The sequence below is a fragment of the Aethina tumida genome, chromosome 1 (genome assembly GCF_024364675.1).
Source record: "Aethina tumida isolate Nest 87 chromosome 1, icAetTumi1.1, whole genome shotgun sequence".
Taxonomy (NCBI): domain Eukaryota; kingdom Metazoa; phylum Arthropoda; class Insecta; order Coleoptera; family Nitidulidae; genus Aethina; species Aethina tumida.
In genome coordinates this window covers 15,943,048-15,962,667 of record NC_065435.1, presented here as the reverse complement: position 1 = coordinate 15,962,667, position 19,620 = coordinate 15,943,048, and the positions used below count along the sequence as shown (strand labels likewise).

Genomic DNA, 19,620 nt, shown 5'->3' with positions numbered 1-19,620 from the left:
TTGCTCCAAACTTTCAATGTAAGTATTCATTTCAGCAATGACATCATCATTACTGAGGTTTTATCTCTGATGTGTAACAGTTCAGCTTTAAAACTGTACCATGTTCCAATAAATTAACAATTTATAAATGTCAAACAAGAATTTTATTTAAATTGTCAGTTTCAGTGTAATTTATTATTTCTTTATAAATGATGAAAAAAGTATTGAGGTAGAGAATTTTGAGTTACCTTTTTATCTATGTATAATTATTAAGATTTTGTTAAAAATAAGATATTTTATAAAGAAAAACTTAATAGCAAATAAAGTAAACAAACAATAAACTTTTAAATGACAAAAATCATAAAATCCTTGTAATAAAAATAGCTATCATTCTAACCATTCAAAGATATACTCCTTTTAAAGGGTAGTATCTGACATTTTAAAAACACGTACTCGTAATAACAATATGACATATGTAGATGGTTATTCATAAATCTTTTAAGGAATAAAGCTGTAATAAATCAAACGTTATGAACGTGTGTTAATGCAGTGAGACATTATTTTAAGAGTTTAATAATAATTTTTTAAAAATATATTTTATTTATAGTATTTTTTAATGATTTAATTTTTTAAAATGTTTAATTAAACTAAAAAATTATGTAGTATTTAGTATTGATAATGTACAGGGTGCCTTTTATTCTAAGATAAGACCCCCATTTCAACAATCTGTACAGACCTTTCGGGTACACCCTGTATGTGTAAATATTGATTTTATTTTAAATTATCATTGCACGGACGTATCTTCATATATTTCGTGGAATTTATTAATTTTTAACCAGAAAACAGACAATTTAATTTTGTTTTAGTTTTAAGCTATGATTCTAATTTGTAAGCTACCCTTTAGAACCCCGCCGGTGGTGCTATATAAAGGTGAACGTTATGCGTCTGCCCGTCAGTAATACGAATTTCATTAAGGTCTCGTTTTGATTTTTTTGCAGACACTGTTAAACGGTTAGAGGTTAGGATGACGTCGGGTACCGCATCTCCAACTCCAACGGATTCCCCATCGCTTTCGCAGACACCATTGTTAGTGACAACAGTGCAAACGCATCCGAGGAAAACGGTCGAATTTGAGACGCTGACCATTGAAAATTCACCAGAGGACAGAGATCCAGAGTGAGTATTTTTATCTTACTATTCAACATTAAATACTGACACCACCTGTTTATTGTAAAACGTTTAAATTTTTTCATCTTGTTGATTAAATGTTGATGTACTTAGATTAAAAGCTTTGTTCAGAAGCTGTGCAACAATATTACTATTAAAATTTTGTATTTACTTTTTAGTTATGCATAAAAACTAATATTGAGTTGCTTTAACTATTTAAAATAAATTTCAAAAAACTCTGTTCGACGCATTCCCATATTTGATAAGAACATTTTTACTACAACACGTATTTATTGAAATGTGAAATTTCTAACACTGGCTACAATACATATATTTAAAGATGTCAACAAAATCAATTTAGATGCTAAGGTGTTGGTTTAGCATTTTAAAATACGTATTTGAGTACATACAATTTTACATTTGTTACATTCAAAATGAATAAATTTTATTTCTAACAAAAATAAACGAATTTGAATTAATAAAAGTGTTTTAAATTATAAATCGTGCACGGTTGCGTGACCAATTATCTGATAAATAATTTTTAATTAAACAAGTTTCTGATAAAGGAAGATTAATTAACGTATTTATTTGTTATTTCACTTGTAAGTAATGAAATCATAAAGTGAAATTCGATTAGAAAAAAAACTAAATTAAATTTGCTGAGATCTCTGACTGCTTTGTATAAGTTATCGAAATATAAGATGAATTAATTAAAATTTTGTTCTTATATAACTCAATTATTCTAAGTTTAATTAAACAGAAAGGGAAAAAATCGAATTTAACTTATTTATTAATACAACTTATTTTGAAATTTCAGACTTTCAGCCAAAGCAATTAATGTTTTAATAAAGGTCGTTTTTCTCACACTATAGGCTGTGTCCTGAAAAAAATATAATCTGGCCGTCGTAATTAAATGAACACAAATGAGACAGAAGAGTTGATTTCAATCGTAACTCATTACTTTGAAGATCTGATGGCCGATAAATCGGTGTTTGTAAACCAGCTATAACATATGTTTATACCACAGAACATCTACATTTATACGACACAAATAAAACTCTCTCTGGTAATAAAAAAAAATTAAAGTTGGCAGTTATAGAGACTGCCGATAGAAGTGAAAACTTTTTGTATTAAAATTTGAAATTTCCTAATGTTTGAAATAAATTTATCAACATCAATCGGATATTCACATCTATTGATACTCCGAGCAACAATTTTATGCATGTTTATATGGTTTTTTATTATTTAAATATATTAGGGGATGTACAAGATCATGACAAAATATAAATACAATTAAATTGTAATAACGATTAATATATAATCGTATTATTTATGGATAGTATTTGTATTTACTTAAATTTCAATGAATATGATTTTTAACATTATTTTAATTGTTTGCATCATTGTCATCATTAATTTCAACAATATTTAGACTTTTTGTACTTTCATTTTGTTCTAAAAAAGATACAATAGGCTTATGGTAACTAAAGTAAGATATGAAAATGTTTGATTCATCTAAGTATCGCGTAAAAATGGAATTGATGTCATTTTATACTTTGTAATACTGAGTTTTCGATCATTGGACATGTCCATTCAAATAACAATCAAACAAACACATTATATCAACAACGCACATATATGTATGTACACACTGAACTTAACACTAAATCCATTCAGTTTCACTTATAAGATATACAAGCACTATACGTCAGCTGTATAGTTACAGATATACTGCAATGAGCATGTCGGTGACGCGAATACACGAGATTTTATCCATCCAAAAAGTGTCTAAGGCGCCCAGAACACTGCGCGTGCGTCACTATCAATACGATTCCCTGGTTGCTAAACAAACAAACAAACAATTGATGAACGGGCATGTCGGTGACGCGAACCCAAAAGATATTCCCCTACCAAAAAGTGCCAAACCCGGCTAAAGAAGTTTTCACTTCAAAAATATATAAAAAATCGAGATTATAATCTATGACAATAATTCCTTAAAATGATAGTCAGTTTATGTAGTTTATGTTTAAACGTAGATTTTATACACTGTGATATTTCTAGTGGTTCAATTGATTGTATCCTAAAATTATGAATGAGTAAAAAGGGGGTTTACTGATTGTCAAGTTTCTATCGCCTTATGTAGATGGCAGGTTTAAGTTTAAAATTTCTAATAGATGGTGCTATGTAGCAATTCGAACAAAATACTTGGTTGTACTATTTCTGTAGTCAATTCACCAGATACAACAAATACATTTTTAAGAGTTAATTAAGAACGAAAATTTGATTTCTGTTGGGCCCTCTAGTAGCAATCTTAGAAACTTAAAACACTGTATACGATTTTTTAGTACTTACAGATATATCGTCGACAACCTCATGGTACATACTAAGTCATAATAATGACAAATTGTACATGAATGTATGACAATAAGATGTTGTGTTCTTTATGTTGTTAAAACATTCAATGTAATATCACATATTTGGACTAACTTGTATATATTATAAAACTAAATTTATTTCTGACGTATTTAAATTCCGGTTTTTTATAAATTTTTATTTATTAAAGAAAATTAAAAAGTGAGAAAATATTTTAATTAATTATAGGAATGATTACGTATCAAATTTATTATTTAAAATGAAGTATACACACATATTTATTTAACCGGAAATATCGTTTTATATTTTACTAAACTGATACATTTTTTAATTCTTTTACAGCATTATGTCAAAAACTAATTAATTTAAAATGCTATGCAAAATATCCTGTCCATTTAAAGTTAAAATGTCTGAAATTCTCTTCTAAATTATTGAATATTTTAATTGTCAACCGTGCATAAAAATTTAATTAGAATTTGAGAGAATAGAAACATGATATTTAATGTTAAAACTAATCCTGAACTTAACATTAATTATTATTGTTCATTTTACTATAAAACATTTCGGTGGTTTTGAATGACATTTAAGCTTTATGATTTTATATCGATGCACTACAAGTGCGACAATAAAAACACTTCTAAAATTCGCAGCCTAACAGTCATTTTCGCAGACCGTATAATCCTAATGGCAATTCGTCGGTCGACCGCCTACATTCCACAATAATGGAACACATCAAACAGAATAGTCTACTCCTTGGCTTAAAAACAAAAATATAGATTTTACCATGCATAACAGGATAGAAAGTTTAGAAACTGACAGGGGAATTTATTATACAGTGCCTTCCTTAAAGTTGCCATGCTCAATCAGAAACAGTGGCGCCTTTAAGTATGTCTTTATTATTCAACCCTTTGTGGGAGCCTCATACTGAATATTTTACAAAAATTAATATAATTTTATCTATTTTACTTATTATCTTCAAATTATATTATATATTACTTTAATATTATTTACTTGAACCAAACAAAAAGATAATTAATATTTAAGGTTAAAATGATGCACCCTGTATGAGCAAACTTCAATAATGTGCACACATTTAACGATATAACGATATCCAATAAATATCGGAAACTTAACCATCCAAGTTACTCAATAAATTTGAACGGACTCAATATTTTATGGCCTAGGTAAGTTTGAACATCTAACAAATTGGGATAATTTCTTATTAAACTGATTATATTACCAAAAAGCGCAGCAAATTATGAGATATCTAGCCCGCATCCCAGCGGTACAATAACGATTGACTAAATTATTGATTTCCTTCGAAATAATGACTGTACAGGAGTTTTAATCTAAAGATACATGGCCCTTAAATCTAAGTTGTAGGATAACATAGAAACTTGCAAAATTAACTGACTTTAATGATACATTCCTAAAAGTACGTAACAGTTATTGCGAAACCACTACAACCTACCACTTCGCCTGGAATATTTTGGACTACGCGTCTACAAACGTACCTGACTTTCTTCCTAACTTAGGAATTATACTGTGTTTCTTAAACTTACATTACTAGATATATATAATATAAGATATCGGTTTTTGTTTAAATTTATATTTTATCCACAAGTGTTTGTTTATGAATTAACCCGAATATTCTAGACTAAACAAGAACAATTGTAACTAGAAATAATTAAGTTAGTGTGTTACAGAGGGTTAAAATCTATAATTTCTCGAATAACTATTCTAAAAGTTTCTAATTAGATTACAATTCTTTCTATTTTTATATTTTTTAACAACTGTTTTTTATCATAAATTAAAAAATTGCTTTGGATGTACACGTATCACAAGAAATCTATTTGACTGATTTCGATGAGGCTTGGCTCACCTATACATTACATTCTCAATGAACATTTGATGCGCTGTTTAACACCTATAATAAAAAGTATTTCGTTAAAATTCAAAAAATTAGCTGTAAAATTATGCAATTTAATAACGGCATCTGTTGTTAAGTGTTCTGAAACTTTTGTTGAATAGATCCCAAAAGCGACATCTTTTGTCGAGTAGCCCAATTTTGATTAATATACCAACAAAGGGGCGAGTACAGATAGTCTTAAGAATAAGATCTTGTAGGTATAAAAATTAATAAGTTATTTGACTGAAATTTTATCAGTTATTCATAAAAATTGTGATTAATGTAATTTTCATACTGATATATGATTGTTTTTGTAATTTGTCCAAGGAATTAATATTAAAATAATTTACTCTAAGCTTCTTCTTGACTCTAGATAGGTTGAAGTCTCATACAAATATTACAATTGCACTAACTATTTTTTAGATAAACATGTATTAAAATAGTAAATAACTATTTATATATGTACAAGGAAAATGAATTTATGCAAACTAACTTTTAAATTAAAATTTTAACAAAGTCTGTGATTATGACATTTCATTTACTACGATCACTTCATTAAGCACATATTCAAGTTCACACACCTCGATTAAGCTGCAATTACTGATGGTGAAACAGATTACATTGATTGTAAACAAATTGAGTACAAAACTACAATTAGTTAATATGTCCATTTATTTACCACAATTATTAGAGAACAATAGAAATTTAATGAATTAAATTATTAATATAATAAATAAAACTTTCATACAGTTTTAGAACAGAAATTCCGTGATATTAATTAAATCAATTAATTTTATACAGTTTTATATGAATTTGTGACAATATTATTTTTTAGCTATATGTAAATAAATTGATCATACTTAACCGTAAGAACAAGAGAAATTTGTTGAAGGAAAACAATTGTTTTAATCGAGTGAACTGATTGAAGGGTGTTATTAAGTGTAATTGTAATATTCAGTCTATTTGCGGAATGACCATTAATTAGGAAAGGTTTCTGAACCTATTTGCATTTGAGGTTTATACATAACGGATATTCAAGTTGTTCTATGTTTGTTCATCATTTTCCTATAAGCCAAACGTGCCACACTGTGTAAATCAATATTAACTTTGGTCATTCAGAAGACAATTGTGAAATATGTAAATAAGGAAATTGTTTATATTTTAACATAAAATTTCATGCATAAATAATGCATTGTAAATAATATGACACAAAATCATAAACAATATATATATTGATTTGTGTCCAAAGTGGATATTTTTGGTTAAGGTCTCCTCTTGAATGTTAATTACTTCCAAATTTATACACATAATCAACTATAACACTTTGAATAGTTTGTAGCATTCTGATCATGACAGAAGCATCTTAAGCTTTAAACATTTCGCAACAAAGGAGAAGGGGAGAGATTTTGGCATTGTACAAATGCCTTATTATCTGAGACTTACCCATTCTGTGGGCACCTATTTTCACGATTCACGGGGCAAAATTGATACTACGGAAGGATTGTATCTTTGCTCTCCGCATTTACAGGACCGTCTCGCATATTCATAAACAATAAGTGAACTAGCAGAAACAATTTGTACAAATCGAATTAGCTGGTTCAATTGTCTCAATTTGAAAGTCAACTGAAGAACAAAAAATATAAATAAACTGAAGATAAACTTTGTTTTATTAAGCTGACATATTTATTTAATATATTCACAAATTTAAATTCAAATTTTCGGTAGTATTGAACCAGAAAATTTAAATAGAATTTGACAGTGTATTATTCATGAATGTTGACTTTGTCAGAAATCACATCAAGATACACACTTGTTTCGTGAAGTCTCCCATTAATTTAAAATTAAAATATATGATAACACTGATAAAATTCAGCGTGTACACTGAATAAATAATACATACGGGGGCAAAACAGGTCAGGTATAGAGGCTGAAATCAGGCCTGATGAAATCGTTCGTACCGACGACGAATATTATTGGGTAAAAAGGGGGAACGGAAATGATGGCTAATTGCCAACTTATAGGGGTCCAAGTTCGTGCCCTATTCACCAGCCGGTTTATTTTCCTTAATTTATAACAACTATGACACGAACTGTTTTAAATTCGCAATATGTGTTTTCTCGTAGTGTTTTCAACATGAATTCAATGAAATTTCCCTCGTGACTTTAAAATCACAATTTCATTCACAAAATTATGATTGAATTTCTCTCTTTAAATGTTTCGGTCACATTGATTTTTCTTTGTAATTTAATACTAAAAAAAAAACTTAGTTTTAATGTGTTCTTTTGAATTGAAATATCCTTTCATTGGGACAAAATATACGTATTTATGTAGTAATTTTGATTGAGTATTAATTGTTTATTTATAATTAAGAATGATTTATCAATGACAATTTTAAATTTTGGTGTCAAAAATGACACAAATATTGATATTTATATTCATAGTTTTATATTCTAAATTAAATAAAATATTAATTTAAACTTTAAATTTAAAGAGTTAATAATAATAATGTTAAATAGTTTATTTAAATTTGGAGGGAATCAATACAATTTAAACAAAAAGTTTGTGATTCTCTTTACGTTTCATAAATCAGTCAAATATATTTTTAAAAATCATTAACCAAGTTTTGAAATTTACAACATAAAATCATTCATAAAATATAATAAACCAATTTTTTAATTCAATCAGTTTATTTTTTTTTTTTTAAATTTTTCGTTGGGATCTCAGAAATGTCAATGGACGTTTTGATTTTTTTTAAATTTGATATCAAAAGAAAACCGACATATGAATAAAGATGGGATGCGCATAACTGGTGGAGTTACAAAGGCTTTGAAGCCACATGTCAATTCTGCTATGCTTGATTGATGTATTGCCACGTTGATTAACGTATAGAGTTGAACAACACTTTTAAAATCTTTGTCATTTACTAATGGCCAAGAATAATTAACGTACGTATATTTATCTTATATAAATTTTATTAAAACATATGTTTTAGACATAAAAAATACTATATTAAGGCAACACATGTAGACTAACTTACAAATTATTTGAGAAATGTATTAGAAGCTCTAACTCAATATGTTTTCATTATTAAAGTGCTAAATCAATTTTCTTGACTTGAAAGTAGAGAATTATTGACCATTTATTTCTTTAAAACTTTGCTGCCATAAATAATTCACAAGGGATTATATTTTTAAATCTTGAATTGACACTTTGATTTTCGAAACTGATCGTTTGTATTTTACTTCGATTGGATTACCATTTTATAGGAACAAAATAATCATTATGGCACAGAAAAATCAATGAAAGGCTAATTTTAAATCTATTAAGTACTGTATGTTGTTGACCATATTAGTTTTTTGTATATTTGTATTCGACACTGTATTATAGCATAATAAAATATGAATTTGACACAGGATTCTCTTCAAAACTCTGCAATAATTTATATATATTTATAAATATATAAAGAAGGTCCCTGCTTTTTATTCAATAAGAACTTTCATTATCATACGTATTTTATTCAACAACTGAAATGTTTATTAGTTTAATTAAACACACCTAATATTAAATTATCAGTCTACAAAATATGATTAAAATTTGTTTCATATACATTCCCAAATTAATGCTGGAAAAGCAAAATAAAAAGGCTAAGGAATTTTTAATTGGCTGCTTCGGTTAGAAAAAGAATTTTTCAGGTAATTAAATCAAGTTCGTACATACACTTGTCGCTTCCAAGGCTCTGGAACAAAATAAAGTGGAAATCGATTTTTAAGATGTCAGCATCTTATTTTTGGCCATTGAATACGACTATGTAAACATATTATTGGAAAACTGTTTTTTACTACTAGAATTCATAAACAGCAAACAATTTGGTTTTGACATATTACGAAACTTTAAGAAAAACTTACTAAGAAGTAGTTTTTGTAATGGGTGGTGATTTGTTATAAATTATGATGTTCTTTTCCATTTTTTCAGTAAACGAGATAATTTGATTTAATTTGAATCTGACGGTAAAAGTTTTTAGATAAATGGCTATTTTTTATTTAGAGTTATAATTTAGGATTTTATAATTTAATTATGTTTTGTTTATTGTTTACAAAATTTAAACTTGTTTGTAATTTCTCTTATTTATGTATTTATTTACTGCGCCTTCACCATTTTTTTAAATAGGCTAATACTGAATTTAATTCAATTATCTTCGAAATTTTTAATAAAAACATATATATTTGCGAACTCTATATTGTTTCAATGAACATAATAAATTATATCAGTGTAAATATAATGTATAAATTGTCATAACAATATTTATAAAATTGAATAATTTTAAAAACCTTCTATATGATCAGATATTTATAAAAAAATATTTTATTGTTTTGATTTATTTTTTGAGTGCATGATTTTTATATTTACGATTTAATTAAAATATGTTGCGTTCTTTATTGTTTTCAAAATTTAAATTTGTTTGAAATTATTCAATTAAATTGTTTGTAAATTTATTTACGATGCATCCACCATTTTTAAATGTTCAAACTATTAAGTTCAATTTTAATCTTGTTTCATTGAAAATGATAAATGAACTTTGAGGGAAAAAATGATTGTGTTTTAAGATATGGAAATGGAGATTTCTCAATATCATTAATTAATAATTTTGTGTATTATCTACTTGGCTCCTCCACCATTTTTGAAATTAGTTATGCAAATTTTACAATATTACTCTGTTATTATATTACTAATTTCTACTATTTATATATTAAATTAACCTAATTTTAATAAATTTTATTTTTTAAACTTGAATTTGACATTGATAATCACTAAAATTACACAAAAAAATGTCAAAACCAGAAACTTATTACTAGTATGTCATCAAACTTATATGTTACCACATTACTATACTTCTATATTACTACATACTACATTACCACATTATTACACTACTACATTATTATATTTCATTATATAGCTATAAAAAATATATTTGTGAACTTTATATAAATTATAATAATAGTTAAAATAAAATACATAAATTGCCATAACTAGTTAAAATTGAGTAATTTTTAAAAACCTTTTTTTTTGTATCAGATACTTATCTAAAAAAATATTTTATTGTTTTGATTTATTTTATGAGTGTGTGATTTTTATATTTACAATTTAAATATAATAATTTATGTTCTTTATTGTTTTCAAAATTTAAATTTGCTTGAAATTATTCAGTTAACCCCTTGAGTCTCGATTTATTTGAAAATTTTCAACAACTTATACATACACATGTTAAATTCCAATGACGAGTCGGACTCGTCATCTGTATCTTTGGTTATTCATATCGATGACGAATCTCACTCGTCAAATGTACCCAAAGGGTTAAATTGTAAATTTATGTATTTATTTACGATACATCCACCATTTTTAAATGTACAAACTATTAAGTTCAATTTCAATTTTGTTTCATTGAAAATGATAAATAAACTTAATTCTTCTATAATTTTATGTACTATTTACTTAGCTAATCCACCATTTTTTTTTTTTTGAAATTATATGCAAATTTTACAATATTACTCTATTATTTAGTACGGCATAACTTAATAAAGAATTACTGCATTACTATAAACTAAAATAAAATAAATTTTACACTACATTACACTAACTACGTTATTACATTACTACATTACTATATTGCCACACGGCTAAATTACTACTAAATTAATTTAGCTTTCAACTTGTGTATACATTACTCCATTATTATATCAATACATTACTATATTACCACATTATTATACAACTACATTTCTATATTACTTTATGTTACTAACTAAAACACCCAGAATGCATTCAGATATTTTCAAAAAATTTGATATACAAATAGGTAAGAAATGAGAAACTACATTACATTAAAATATTTTTAATACGGAAGCTTATTTTAAGGTTAAGGTTTTAATGTTTTGGGTGGTTGAACCCATTAATAAATATATTGCAAAGTAAATCCGAGTTTAATCGGCTAAATTATCGGCTAGAAAATGATTAAAAATAAAAAAAATTCACTTAAGCTTAAATATTAGATTTCTCACAAATAAATACTTAAATCGCTAAACGTAATAAAATAGATAAAGTAAATCTCATATTTCTAATTAGAAGTCAGTACATTTATAAATTCTAAAACACATATTCAGTTTCGAATTCTTGTTAATGTCATTACTACATTACTACATTATCACATTACCACATTACCGCATTACCACATTACCACATTACCAGATTACCACATTACCACATTACACATTACCACATTACCACATTACCACATTACCACATTACTACATTACTACATTACCACATTACCACATTACCACATTACCACATTACTACATTACTACATTACTACATTACTACATTACCACATTACTATATTACTACATTACTACATTACCGCATTACCACATTACCACATTACCACATTACCACATTACACATTACCACATTACCACATTACCACATTACCACATTACCACATTACCACATTACACATTACCACATTACCACATTACCACATTACCACATTACCACATTACCACATTACCACATTACCACATTACTACAATACTACATTACTACATTACCACATTACTACATTACCACATTACCACATTACTACATTACCACATTACTACATTTCTACATTACTACTACATTACTAAATTAATTAAGGTTTTAACTGATCATAAATCTAAAGGATTTAATGTCCAGAAAATTTTCGGTCGAGAGCTCAAAAAAAAATTTTTTCTCGGTCCGTTCCTGTCGCTCTCGCCAAATCGCGAAAACGTACGCGACGAAGGTGCACAGATCGGTCGGATGCGGCGGCGGTCGCCGTTTTCCGTGCAACCGCCGAACCGGCAGTCAGGCGTGAGGCGCGACTCGCGCTTACCTGAAACTCGGCGGCGGGCTATGGCGGTCAGTTCACTGTCCGACCGGCGTGTACACCCCGAAAACGCTGCCACCGACGTCGACGCTCCGACAACGGCGACGCTCCGTCCGCGCCGCGACGCTCCGACACTCGTCGTCTACCTTTCCGCGTTTCGCATAGTACGATTCGTATTGTCGCGCCGCGTATTCGGTGCAAATGGCCTGCGATGTTTCGCAACGTGTCCGATAAATACCGGTGTTTATTCTGTTTCCGGTCCTGGTTTCGGATTTATTTTGAATTTCGTATGTGTATGCGCCTATTTGACAACTGTTAAATCTGCATCGACAATATTTTAATTCATTTTCTTTGGTAAATATCAATTTTTTTATTCACCACTAGATGTAGACGAACATTAATTTTAAAAATACGATTATTTTTTTCTGTATTATTTATTTTATTTAATTCCTTATTTTAGTTTGCTATTATTTATTTTTTAAGTTACACATTAGTTATGTTTTAATTTACTCATTACAAAAATAATTACTTAAATTCTATATTTACTGTTATTATCAGTATTTATCAAAATTTTGTGTAAGTAATTAAAACTTTAATTAAATTGTTTTAAAAGATACAAGGTTATTTGCCAACTTTTTAAAATAATATAAAACAATTAATATTGGTGCGCAACATGTGGACAAAGTTTATTGCAAAGATCTAAATTACGTCTTTTCTGTCTTTTATACGATTTATAATATAATTATATAAAAGATGAAAAACATGATAAAAATTATCTCTAATTTTAAAATATTTGTTTATATTTGATGTTCTTTCTAAGCTTCAGTTTACTTTATGCTCAGATATTTTCAGTAATCGGAAGTGGTATGGTATATAGTATATTGCAATACTACTAATCTAAAAATAGTCAATTCAATACAACCAAATTAGAATTTTGTTATTTGAATTTTATTTAGTGTTATTTTCTGTGAAACTCATCTACAGTCTTTTGTGATTAAGAATTGCCATAAAACAATTAAAAAAATGTTTTCTTGAAAAGTAAATGATGATATGTCAGCACGGATTTAGAGTACTTGAATGATATTATATTATACCTTTAATTAATAATATTAAATTATCATAACCCAAATTTTATATTTATTTAAAGCTATTATTCGTTTAAAATATTGTGTTCAATGTGTAAAATTGTTTAATGAATAACATTTAAAAGTAATATTAATGTTAAAATTCAAATTGTGTGAACCAAATTTGCTTGTTATACTTATTATTACTTCTATATTTAATAAACAGTAAATAAAATGTTTTTTAACATTCATTTAACATACAGAATTATTTTTAATAGTGTTATGTTCTTAAAAATTTTGTTCATTTTTTAATTTTGAAAATAAGCATTCGAATAACTATTTCTGTAGTACTTTGTAGTTCTTTGATTTGTTTAATTTTGAATTTCAATATCACCTCAAGTTTAAAAATATTTATATCTTCGATACTGCTATATATAAATAAAACACAACATATAATTGTTAAAAGATTTTCTTCTGATATTTTAAAGATATTCAATTGTCATTTACTCTAAACTCTGGAACATAAATAAGTCATTATTTATGTTAAATATTATAAGTTTAAATATCACCTAAACTATAATATTTATATATTGATATATTTATATATAAAAGAGTGTCTTTTGACATTTCGAAGATAAATTAGATTGTTGTTCACTCTAAACTCAGTCACCTTTTATTTTAAATATAATTATTATTAAGTTTAAATATCAATAAAGTATAAAAATATTAATATTATCGATACTGTTATGTTATCTATAGATAAAAAACAATATATACTTGTGAACAGTTTAAATATCACCAAAACTAAAAAAAAGTTATACCTTCGATATATTATATATACAGTGGTGGAAGAAAGTATGGAATATTTTTAATTGATAGAAACTAAAGGTTACGCCACAAAATATAGAAATATTTGAATTATTGCTAATTTTTTAGGAATATTAATATAATATTCCATACTTTTTCCAAGACCAAATTGATTTTTTATTAAAAAAAAGTAAACACCTGTGAATTTAATGATCATTGTGATTAATGGACCGATCTTGCAGTAAATTAGATTTGTTTAGATTTGGAACAGATTTGAGAAAACATTAAGTATAACATTTGTAACAAGTAAATGAATATTCCATACTTTTTTCAACCACTGTACAACTTTTGAAAAGAATTTCTCCTGACAAACTGAATTGTCATTTACTCCAAATGTGACGAAATAGTCTTTTGTATTAAGAATTATGTCATAAACAATAAAAAAATGGTTTCACAGGAGTAAACGATAATTTGTCATCAGTGACTAGTCTACTTCTCTTCCAACTTATGTTAATAACACTAAATTTTTACCAGCTAAGCTCAAATTATTATTTTAAAGTTTTTCATAGTCATTATTCATTTGAAGTATAATGTTCAATGTGTATGTGCTAATGAATTATTTTCAGCATCCAAAAATAATATTTCTATTTAACAAAGCTTATCTTAATATCAAAAATTGAATCAATCAATGTCAATTAAATTAGACAGTGTTAAAATGTATTGTATGAACTAATTCTTGAGGGTAAATTTAATGAATTAAAATTATATAATAAAATAAATATAATTTGTAGCAAGGTATTTAAATAAAATTCTTTTGCATAAATTCAAATATATAGGTATACGAGCATTTTCGTTAAATTATCATTTGTATTAAAGATGTAACACGAACTTTAACTTAGACTCACATAAATAAAATAGCTCAGATAAAATATATTTTATAATATTGTATACAAACATTGACCAGCTCGTTGATATCATCCATAAAAAATATTGAAAATATTTTAGGAAATTATGTATCCATTATCAAAATAGTATATAAGTTATAAAGCAGACCTTGAATTCTAAATATAAAATATTTTTAATACGAAAGCTTATTTTAAGGTTAAGGTTTTAATGCTTTGGGTGGTTGAACCCATTAATAAATATATTGCAAAGTAAATCCGAGTTTAGTCGGCTAAATTATTGGCTTAAAAATGATTAAAAATAAAAAAAATCGCTTAAGCTTAAGTATTCGATTTCTCACAAATAAATACTTAAATCGTTAAACGTAATAAAATAGATAAAGTAAATCTCATATTTCGAAGCTAATTTAGAAGGAAGTCAATACATTAATAAATTCTAAAACACGTATTCAGTTTCGAATTCTTGTTAAATTAAAATAATATTGTTTGTTTTTGTTGAAGTTTATGGAAATGAAAGGGAAATATCTAATGTGAATACATAATCGGATATGTGAAGTATGGTCCGATGTTAATTGTTGGCTCCACTTTTGACATTTTTAGCATTTACCTTAGCGATTACATTAAAGCTCGTCAGAAACTATTTAGGGATTTAAATCACAGCGTCGTTTATTTTCAGTTTTAACTTGCAATTTAGTTCTGATTTTCCGCTGTTTTTTTAATCTCTTAACAAATTTAAACTCCATTTCGCTGAATTATACGAATAAATAAATTTAATTTACGCAGATAATTTTGATTTAATAGTTATTCAAATTCCCTATAATTAATACGAATTAAATTGTAAGTGGATGGATATTTTTATGTGTTTATCATTGGTGTAAACACGTTAATAATTTTATTGGTCATGGCAAAGGCTATTAATGTACCACATACTCATGATTCCTACATTACTCGACGAATAATAAAGTTGATTTTTATGTTGAGCAATTAGAATCGTTTGGCCACAATTTTGATCATAAACGAATGAATAATAAAATGTTTTCGGTCATCTATTCAAGGATTTTATGATATATTGTGTACAATTTAATTCCATAAAATGGACTGAATCGATTTTCAGTTTCAAAATTAAAATGGCCGATCTACTATTTTATTTAAGTTTGTAACTGGCTATGTTACACTGTTATTATTGTTTTGCTGGAACTACGATTAATTCGTATTATAAAGATTTACTGTGAAATCAGTCTAGATTTAACTCAATAGCTCTAACGTGGTATTCATTACACTGAAATAAAATCACTGTTATTAATTTTTGTTTTATTCAATTAAACCTGTCTGGCCACTAATTATAATTTAATTATGAACGAATCATTTATAAAGTGACTTCAACTGTTTGTTCAATTTATTCATATTGTGCTCAACTATTTTTTAATGGAAACAAAATGTTTTATTAGACTGTATAAAACAACAATATTAAATTTAGAGTTATGGCTACAGTGAGATTAATTTTAAGCACATTTTCTGGTCCCACTTGATCGAAAGCTTTAAAGACTGAACGAATCATTTATAAAGTGACTTCAACTGTTTGTTTAATTTATTCATATTGTGCTCAACTATTTTTTTAATGGAAACAAAATGTTTTATTAGACAGTATAAAACAACAATATTAAATTAAGAGTTATGGCTACAGTGAGACTAATTTTAAGCACATTTTCTGGTCCCACCTGATCGAAAGCTTTAAAGACTTCCAAGAAATACATCCTGTATATTAGGCTTAAAACACATTCAATTTTAAATTTAATTAACTTAACGGAAATTACAATTTTATTGCAAATAAAAGCAATATTTGGACACATAAATTTCATGTATTTGCAGATTTAACTAAATAAAATGTGAATTAGATATCATAAAACGAACAAATTAAGGTAATAAAGTTTCATCGATGCGTCATTAAAGTTCTTGCTACTATTTTATGGAGCAGCAACATTTACTGCAACTACTAGTGTTTTAGTTTTCTCTAAGATACGAACAAATTTCGAAAATTTAATAATAGACCAGATCAATAAATCTGAATCATAAATTTAATTAATTATAAACCCGTTTGTTAATCGATTTTTAGCCAGATTAAAAACCTACAATTAGAATAAGGCAATTTATTTCAAAGTAAGGACACTGAAAATAATATATTAAAGCAATGCTTCAATTTTAAAAGACAATTTTCCTCATTCCCTATAATTATATAGTATTTATATTTCTACGTTGAAATTGCACTATATTTCAATATTCAATGCAACCGTATTTAAAAACTAATACTTATGTATTAAACATGTTTACTTTGACGAGCTTTTATAAAACGACACATTCCTAATAATTACAAAGTACACATCACACAGCTAATACATTTTTAATAAGGTAGCAATTGCTTTAATAAATTTATAAGTGGCTTTAGTACCAATAAATATATTATAATACAAAGGAACTTTTATGAAAGACGACAGCTTTCAGATATTTTTTTCAGAGGTAAATGATCTGCATGTAGACAGTTTTACGTAAACAGGTTTTTAATGGGCGGTATAAATCTAAAAAGTGCTTTTAAACTCACCTAAATTAATATTTGATCAATTTGCATACAAGAAATAGTTCATAATTTCATTTAGGATCTATTATTTCGTGTGAATTTTATACTGTTTGTTCGAAAGAGCTTTAAATTGGTTTTCAGCAATTATAAGAGGGTCGCCGATTTTAAATTATAATACCAATATAGTTCTGTTAACTCTTCGGTGTCAATATTAGACTTGTCTGGATTAAATCTGTTTAGTTTGTTGTTGAAAACTTTCGACAGACACTTTTTACAACTAAAATAGGTTTTAGAGGTGAATATTTACAACAAAGGTCAGTTTTAGTGCCTTGTTTACTTCTGAAACGTTGGTATTTCTGATAATAATTACTAGGGGGTGAATCTAGGAATAAGGAATGGGAATAAATTTATTGTAAAGGCATGAAAAATCCAAAATAATTATGCAATAGTTTAAAGTTATTATTTATATCAAATGAAAAAGTTTACACGTACCATGGCATGTCTGAAATTGTTTTTCCAATACGAATAAAACTGCGACCTATACAGTTTTTTATGCTTTTTTATGAACTTTCCTGTTTGTCGCCTGACATCTTTGGGAACTTTTCTGCTAAAAAACAAACTCATATTATGATTATGCATATCTGAGTTAGGTGAATAAATCCGAAGTAAAATATTGCATAAATTTCAGCACAACAAATTCAAAATAAAATATTAATGTATAAGGAATTTACATTTAGTTGTTTAGTTGATCTAGCAATCTGCAGGGTCTCATCACACTCACATTCCCTAAATCCCTGACGTTAAATGGTTTAGTCCCTGGGAAATTATATTGCAAATAGATTTTCTCTTGTATCCTAGCATATTAGGATTATATACATTAAAATCGCATTAATATCGATTACTGCAACAAAAAAATCAACTAATCTATGAAAAATAACTTCAAAGTTTTAGGATACCAGTACTAGATGTAAATTTATAAATCCAATTCAATACGAAATTTACTCGATTTAATATTAAATTTTACGGTGTGTAGAAACGGTGACAGTTGAAGATAATTCAGACATGTTATTTGACAATCTCCCAATTTGAAAACATAAAATAATAAAGGGACAAATGAAAACTCAGGCGAAGTAGCATGAATATTGGATCGGCTGAAGGAAATTTAACAAGATAGACTGCCTCAAACGGTATTAGTTCAATGTTAGCCGAGGGGTGACCTAAGGGTAGCTAATTATGCAGTCCTACGAGGGGAGGTGTGTGTAACGCCGAAACAGTGTCTTAATTACGCCAAGAGTCGTCACGCTATATTCACTATGCCTTTTACGGCACACCAATAATTAAAATAAACATATTACGATATCCTATTTACATGAATACACATTCTAAATGAAAATACGATGGCGGAAAACCTTTTTCCTATTTGCATTTTGTAAACATATTACTAAGAGTAAACAGTAAATGCTTTCGACTGCATAAATAAAAATAAACATTGCTCCTTTCCGTTGTTCGGTGTTTCGTACAAACTTCAGCAACTTGCACAAGAAAAGACATTTTTTTTATTAATTTTTAGCCGTGCCTTCAATTAAAATTTCAGTAACAGTATTAAAACCGTGATTATTTAGCAAATAAAACAAAAGATATGAAAAAACGAAAAAAGATAGATAAATTACCACTTAAATTATCACACATTGTATTTTTTATATATTAATAAAAACAGTTATTCTTTATATTTATCTCTATTTTAATGAAGCTCTATCTTATAACACCAATAAATTTTTATGAAAAATGATTCTTATACCTTGAGATTAGAACTTTAAAAACAAAATTTAACACAAAATTATTATAAATAATAAAAAAATTCATAAAAAGACAATTTATTACTTTCATCACTTTTTAGATTAAAATTTTTATGGTATACATATGTGTATTTTTTTTCAGAT

At 26.8% G+C, this 19,620-nt stretch overlaps 1 protein-coding gene across 1 annotated transcript in view; it reads left to right on the top strand.

The window, feature by feature from the left end:
* Nucleotides 1–1,039: 1,039 nt before the first annotated feature.
* Nucleotides 1,040–19,620, top strand: part of LOC109598647 (potassium voltage-gated channel subfamily KQT member 4-like) — an 87,415-nt gene continuing 68,834 nt past the window's right edge. The window contains exon 1 of the mRNA XM_049970838.1: nucleotides 1,040–1,155. The gene's annotated coding sequence lies outside the window, so the exon portion shown is untranslated. The remainder of the gene's footprint in view (nucleotides 1,156–19,620) is intronic.